Consider the following 7129-nt stretch of genomic DNA (forward strand, 5'->3'; position numbering starts at 1 on the left):
TTTCTTTTTTTTTTTTTTTTTTTTTTTTTTTTTTTTTTTTTTCCGTGTCCGGCAACGGATCGCAACCCTCAGTGTTGCCCCCGTACCGGACCGGGGACCGGCAACGGGATCACAACCCTCGGTGTTGCTCCCGTGCCTCGCTCAGCCAGTGAGCGGGAACCGGTCTGTATGTGGGATCCGAACCCTCGGGCGGGAGCGCCGCCGCGCTTCCCAAGCAGCGCACTATCCAGTGCGCCACTGGGCCGGCCCTGAATTTATGTTTAAGAAAGATTACTGTAGACCAGACATGGACAAAAAGTCCTATTCAGATCCACCCTGGGTAGGGTATGGGAGTGGGCAGAGACTTGTTCCTCTGGCTACAAATATCTGTTCATCTTCTAGCCATGGAAACAGTCTCAGCTAAGAATGAGTGTCTCCGCAGGGCCCCTCCTTCCTCCACCTGTTCCCAGCACACGCTCACCTCCCTGTCCCTCTCCCGACCTCACACACACACACCCCTTCTCAGATTCTCCTCTCCCCACCTAACTTGTCCCTATTTGTCTCTTGTTTAAAGTCTTTCAATCATTTTCAGTCTATGTAAATCTTCCTCCAGTATTTTTAACATGATATATGACTAATGTTGCAGTGAAACTCTAATACTGCAGTGAAACTGAAGCATTTAAAAATTTTTTTCCTTTGAAAATTTTATTCCCCCTAAAACTATCATTCTTTATTCACTGTATGGCCCAATCCTGTGATTTCATTCTCTTGTAAATACTGTTGATATTTGGAAGTAGTTTCTTTTCGGTTACCTGCTCTGTTTAACGAACATGACATGCCATAGAACGTAGGATTTGAATTCAGACAGATCTTTGTTCACATCCCTAAGCCCTAAATGTTACCTCTGTGACCTTAGGCAACCTTTCTGAGACTCCAGATCTGGGTAACATGAAGAGAATAACTTCCTTACAATGCTGTGAGGATTACGTAAGAAATTGTATGCAAATTGTCTAACCCCTCATTGTTTAATACACGGTAAGTAATATTATATAGTTGACCCTTGAACAACCCAGAGGACAGGGATATCACCCGCCCTGCCCCCTGCTGCTGTCATAAATCTGCATATAACTTTTGACTCCCCCAGAACTTAACTACTAATAGCTTACTGTTGACCAGAAGCCTTACCAATAACATAAATAGTTGATTAACATACACTCTGTATGTTATTTGTATTATATACTATATTCTTACAATTAAATAAGCTAGAGAAAATAAAATATTATTAAGGAAATAATGGGGAAGAGAAAATGCATTTACAGTACTGTACAATATTTATTGAAAATAATCCATGTGTAAGTGGACCGAGAAGTTCAAACCAGTGTTGTTCAAGTGTCAACTGTATAAGCAAATGTCAAGCAAACATCATTTAGAACCTTTGGCTTCAGAAGGTTAAAATTTTCCCATTGTTTCTGCCTACCACCTACTTTCTCTGCAGTCAAGCATCTAATCCTCCTACATTCTTCCTTTCTTCACCCACCTAACCACACCTCTCATTTATTTAGCCCTTATGGCTCCATTCTCATCTGGCTTTTGCTTCTCCCCCCAGCTGAGTCTCCCCATGGCCTCAGCAAGGACTCATGGGGAGAAACCCACTGAAGCTATTTCCCCCAACAGCTGTCTCTGATTATTTCAGCCTATCCCCTTCCCAAGGATGGTGGGTGTTGAGGACAGAGTCATGTGTCATAATGCCAGCAATAATGGTGGAGAAACAGACCAAGAACACATCTGCTGGAGTGCACCCTGTGGGTTATGTAGTGTAATGAGGTGCCTGAAGTGTCTGCGGTTACAAGCTTGAAATGATCCTAAGAAAGTCAGATTGGGATGAGATAGGATCTGGAGAAGTCAGGCAACATCGTGGCCTTTGTATATTTGCCCAAATTACCCAGAGTTGTCCTAATTCACCAGCACCTCTGTACTTCCAGTTCAGTTGCATAGCAAATCACTAATTCCCCGACTGGCCTTATTTCCTTATATTTAGAGTAGTTGTCCCACTACTTATCCCTAGCATTCAAGAATGTAAATTTCTTGAAGGATTTTTGCATATTGCTATTTATGGATTACCAAATTTCAAAAAAAAGAAATATATAGTTTCTTTGTAATATAATCCACTCAACTCCAAAGCTATAGTAACTGATGATTCAGAAACTAATTCAAGATCTCCCAGTGCCCCAGGCTTATTACCATAAATGTTATTTTTGCTCTAGATGCATAAATGGCAGTTCAGAAGGAATTCTGATTGATAAAATGCTGGATTCGCTTAATAAAATACCAGTTGTAATAGTGTTTAAAGTATCTAAACATGCTTAGTACTGGTAATAAATGCAAACTGGTTTAGCTCAAATGATCATTTAAGCAGGAATAATAATAAATATCGATTGTTAGCACTTATATAGCCATTACCATGTGCCAGCACTCTTTTAAACACTTTATGTATTCATTTCTAACACCCATGAGGTGGGTACTATTATTATTCCCATTTTATACATGAGAAAACTGAGGAAGTTCACAAAGCTAGATAGTGGTAGAATTAAGCCTCCAACTCAAAAAATCAGGCTCTGAGTTCTGCGACTGACCTACCAGGCTTCCCTCCTCCCTTTCGTTTCATTCAAAAATAGTCATTGTTAGTACATGTGTTTGGGAAAATGTTTACTCACAAAGGCAGGTTGAGCAATAATACCTAAACAAATATGAAACTTTGTAATAGATCCCAGGCAAGTGTAAACATATACTTGCTAAAAATGGAGAAAAGAGCATTAGGCTAATGTTTTCTCACCTAAATATGGGCACAGGTCCCACACAGCCTCCTTACTCATTGACATGCCCAAGGCCAACGCTATGCAATACTGAGCAAGGGCCCTGGCTCTGGCGTGTGGAAACAAAGACGTCTAAGTTCCACAGGAAGCCTGGGGAGCACGAGGACACACATGCTCCAGAGGCACCGGGAGCCCCTTCTTGGGGCAGATTCATCTCTGATTAAATGAAGATGTGTTCATTCATTGAGCAAATATTTATTGAGCACCTACTTTATGCTAGGTATTGTTCTTTGCTCTTGCTAAACAAAACAGACAAAAATCTTCTAAGATGTCTACATTCTAGCAGAGGAAATAGAAAATAATTAATAAGTAAAATATATAATACGTAAGATAATTATAAGTGCATAGGAAAAAAATAAAGCAGGGAAAGGGCATAGTAAGAGTTGAATGTGGTTGAAAGTTTAGACGGGGTGGAAAGGAAGATTTTTCCGAGAAGATGCTATTTGAATTGCAAAAATCTTTTAGCTCGCTCTTCCACCCTTCCCACCCCCATGAAATTACAACCCAAAGGATGATCTTCTGAAGAGTAGGAAAATGGTTGTTGGGCCTCCATTATTTCAATTACTTGGTGTAAGCCAATGTAAAACCACAAATCAAAGCTCAGATTTTACAGACTTACCTGAAAAAAAGAAGCAGAACAGAAAAAATGATCCCTCATACATTGAATTGACATCTCATTGCTCTGTCTTCCATCCACTGATGTGGTCCATGTGGGCAATTCCAAGTCCAGAAGTTTTGATCTTTTTTTTTTCACCTAATTGAAATAAATGCACACTTTAGTGTCCTGCCAACCCAGCCTCAGCTAAATGGCTAGAAGTAGGAATAAACTGCTATTAGAACCTAAAAGCTGTAAAATTCACTTTACTGGCGGTAAGTATAAGGTAAAGCAGACACACAGAGGAAGAAACCTGTTCCCAAGGTAAGGATGCTTGAGCCAGCCGCTGGCCATGTGATGTGTGCCAAAGAAGGCATTCCTGTAGCAACAACAAGTCTGAAGGCATGGAGGCTGAGAGGGTTTAGTATGTGCAAGGAACTACTGGCCATTCCATATTCTTAGCCCATAATGCAGGAGCAGAAAGGAAAATCAGCACAGAACCATCTTTAAAGTGCCTCAGTCTTCCATTTCCAGTGCAACATCTTAATTCCCAGTGTCCTGGTGTCTGGACAGCATCTCAGAGCTTGTTGTTAGACACTCTATGCAGCACTTTGAGCAGGTAGGAAGGAAGAACCGGAAATCCAGGATCAAGGACGAGTGGCCCTGCATGAGTAGGCTGCACCTGCTCTTCATCTCACCCTATGTACCTCCATCTCTGATCATCTGAGGGTTGCACTTCCTGCTGATGACCCCAGGATGACAAAATGGCTAGTTAAAGCTCTTCCAGGGAGTGGTGGGAGGGTGGATTAGTCAGGTCTCAGCCAGCCAGGACTTTAACCAGCAGGCCTTTCATGCCACATTAGGTTTGGGCAGTATCCTGTGGCTGGGGATTGCTGCCGAGTCCTCACACGCAGGGGAATGGTCGTATGTTTCACAAGTTTATATTAAAGTAGAAGTAATAATACTGTATACACAAAAGTGCTTTGCAGACTTTTAAAGTCTTGTTTTTTCAGTTCTTGGCACATACAATGGCTTCATAATGTTTGTGGAACGAATGAGGGATTAAAAGACAGACCAACCATGCAGGAACAAATTACCTCTACTCCCAGAAGGAGGACAGCATTTGAACCCTTAAGCCTGTAAGGAGAACTGATTCACAAAAATTTCACCAGCACAGTCTAAAAAGTTCATGGAAATGACTTGAATCAAAGGCCCTCTAAGGATCTTTCCAATGTGCCTATTGTACCATGGGAGCTATAGAAAATATTATTTTGAGGCCGGCCCAGCCCCGTGGCTCACTCGGGTGAGTGCGGCACTGGTAGTGCCGAGGCTGCAGGTTCAGATCCTGTATAGGGATGGCTGGTGTGCTCACTGGCTGAGCGTGGTGCAGACCACACCATGCCGAGGGTTGCCATCCCCTTACCGGTCAAAACAAATAAAAATAAAAGAATAAAAAGAAAATATTATTTTGCTTAGCAAAGTGAGTGGAATGAAGTCAGACCTGAAGATGTGGAAACCACTGCTGGGTCACTGAGTTTTTAAATTGAGTAGTAGTTTGATAAAGCATGCATACCAAATGCCATGGTAATGTTCATGAGGACATGAGGAAAGTGGTAATAAGACAAAGAACACAACAAATTGCTGATCAGGAAAAAAGATCATATTCGGTTCAGCGAACTTAGCTTCTTTGATGTTTTAAACCTCCTTCTGACTGTGCTACTGCAGCTCTCAATCAGCTGCTCCATGTAAATATCAAAGTATTTCAAGATTGTTGTGCTCTCTACTTCAGTGACCCTGCGGAAAGTTTATCCTACACCGTTTATAAGGCTGAATAAAATCTACAGTTCTGCTTGAATTTTTTCCAGTCTAGAGATTTTGCTGCCTCCTGGTTCAGGCTCTCTCCAACCTGTGAGAATAATTTGTACCACTATATCCTCTCTACCCCTTCCTTCTGATGCTACTCTTACCCCAAAGTTTCCTTTTCTCTAGGGTTTCCACTTGTCTTTTCAACTTCTCCAAGGAACAAGCAGCCCTCTCACTTAGGGACTCATCTAAAGGCTCGATCCTGTGTTTAGAGTCACCAACGCCTGCTGGCTTGTTCTTCTGCACCCTGGGCTACTTAAAACTCTCTTGACTGGTAATCCCAGCAAAGCCAAAGTCCTGGAGACATTTGTACTTCAATCTACAAAAGTTTCTCTGTAGGATTTGATTTTCAACTTTATTGCCATGAGAAAGTACTGAAGGAAGAAATTCATTTATGAAATCAACATGCATGTTGTAATCATTTGTAACAGAGCTGTCTAATACAAAATTTTAAAAAGCACTTAGAATGATCATATTTTCTTTGGTGATGGAATGGCTTTTTCTTACTCTTAGTACTACCTCTGTTCCAAAAATATAACTAAATTATGTAGGAGTATTTCACTCTAATCTCAACACCACTCTCTTCCTATATGAATGCCACATTCAGTATCTCAAACTTGACATGATAATTTAGTTAAGGAATGTCATTGTGTATGAAGTGTAGCATTTTTAATGGTGTTCATTTCCTTGTAACACACTTTTTTTTTTTTCTTCTGGGCCTCTGTGGTCCTGACTTAAGCTGGGTGAGGGAGAGCAAGTAGGAAGGATGTCAAGAGCTTGGGAACATGGCTCAGGAAGTGGCAGGAGACCAAGATCGCCAGGAACAGGCAGAGCAGTCAGGGAAGGAAATTATCTCGTCCATAAACGCAGGTCATCAGGAGGGCACTTGTGTGAGCCAATGCCACCTGTGCAAAGCAGCAGTGGGGACCTCAGCCATCAATCTCTCCTTCCCTTGTCATCTAGACTTTTTGAATGAGTTGCCTTCCCTTCCTCAGTCTCACCCTTCATTTACTCCTTAACCTACTGCAGTCTGGTTTCTACACACACACACGCACACACACACACACACACGCACGCACGCACACACACACCTGTGACTGAAATCGCTGTGCTCTTTGACAGTAACTAACAACTTTTTTGTGGTGAAATCCGGTGGCCACGTCTCAGTGCTTCCTTGTCTGAACTCCCTGCAGCATCTGACGCACTGTTGAAGATCCTCTCCTAAAGCTCTCTCTTCCCCTTGTCTGGACAACCCCAGACTCCCCTGGCATTCCTCTGGCTGCTCCTTTCCAATACCTTTCTCGGCATTTTTTTTTTTTTCACAACTCTTCTTTTAAATGTTGGTATTCCTCAGATACTCGTGCTTGGCCGTCTTTATGTCCACTCCACATAATCACTTCTGCTCCCAGGGCCTCATTTCCGTCTGCATGCTGTTGACTCCCAGCAGTCCTGCAGTCTAACGACTCCTGCCCACACATCCAACACATCCGAAACTAAATTCTTCGGCTTCCTGCCCTGCTGCCCCCAACCTGCTCCCTCTCTTATTGACTCCAGTGATACTTGAATCCACCTACTGCTTCCACTACTTTCAAACAATCACAGTATCCTGACGTTCACACCTTCATAGAGCTCTTGGCTTCACCCACTTCTCTCTCATTCCCTTGCCCTGTTTCAACCACTTAGCCAGGATCTTTAACTGGCCGTCCTGCCTCCACTCTCATCCCCCACCAATCCATTTTCCAATCTGCAGCCACAATAATCTTTCTAAAATGAAAATCTGATCCACTGTTTACTATCCTTCAGTGGCTTCCATTGAGCT

The sequence above is a fragment of the Galeopterus variegatus genome, unplaced genomic scaffold (genome assembly GCF_000696425.1).
Source record: "Galeopterus variegatus unplaced genomic scaffold, G_variegatus-3.0.2 Scaffold4445, whole genome shotgun sequence".
Classification (NCBI taxonomy): Eukaryota; Metazoa; Chordata; class Mammalia; order Dermoptera; family Cynocephalidae; genus Galeopterus; species Galeopterus variegatus.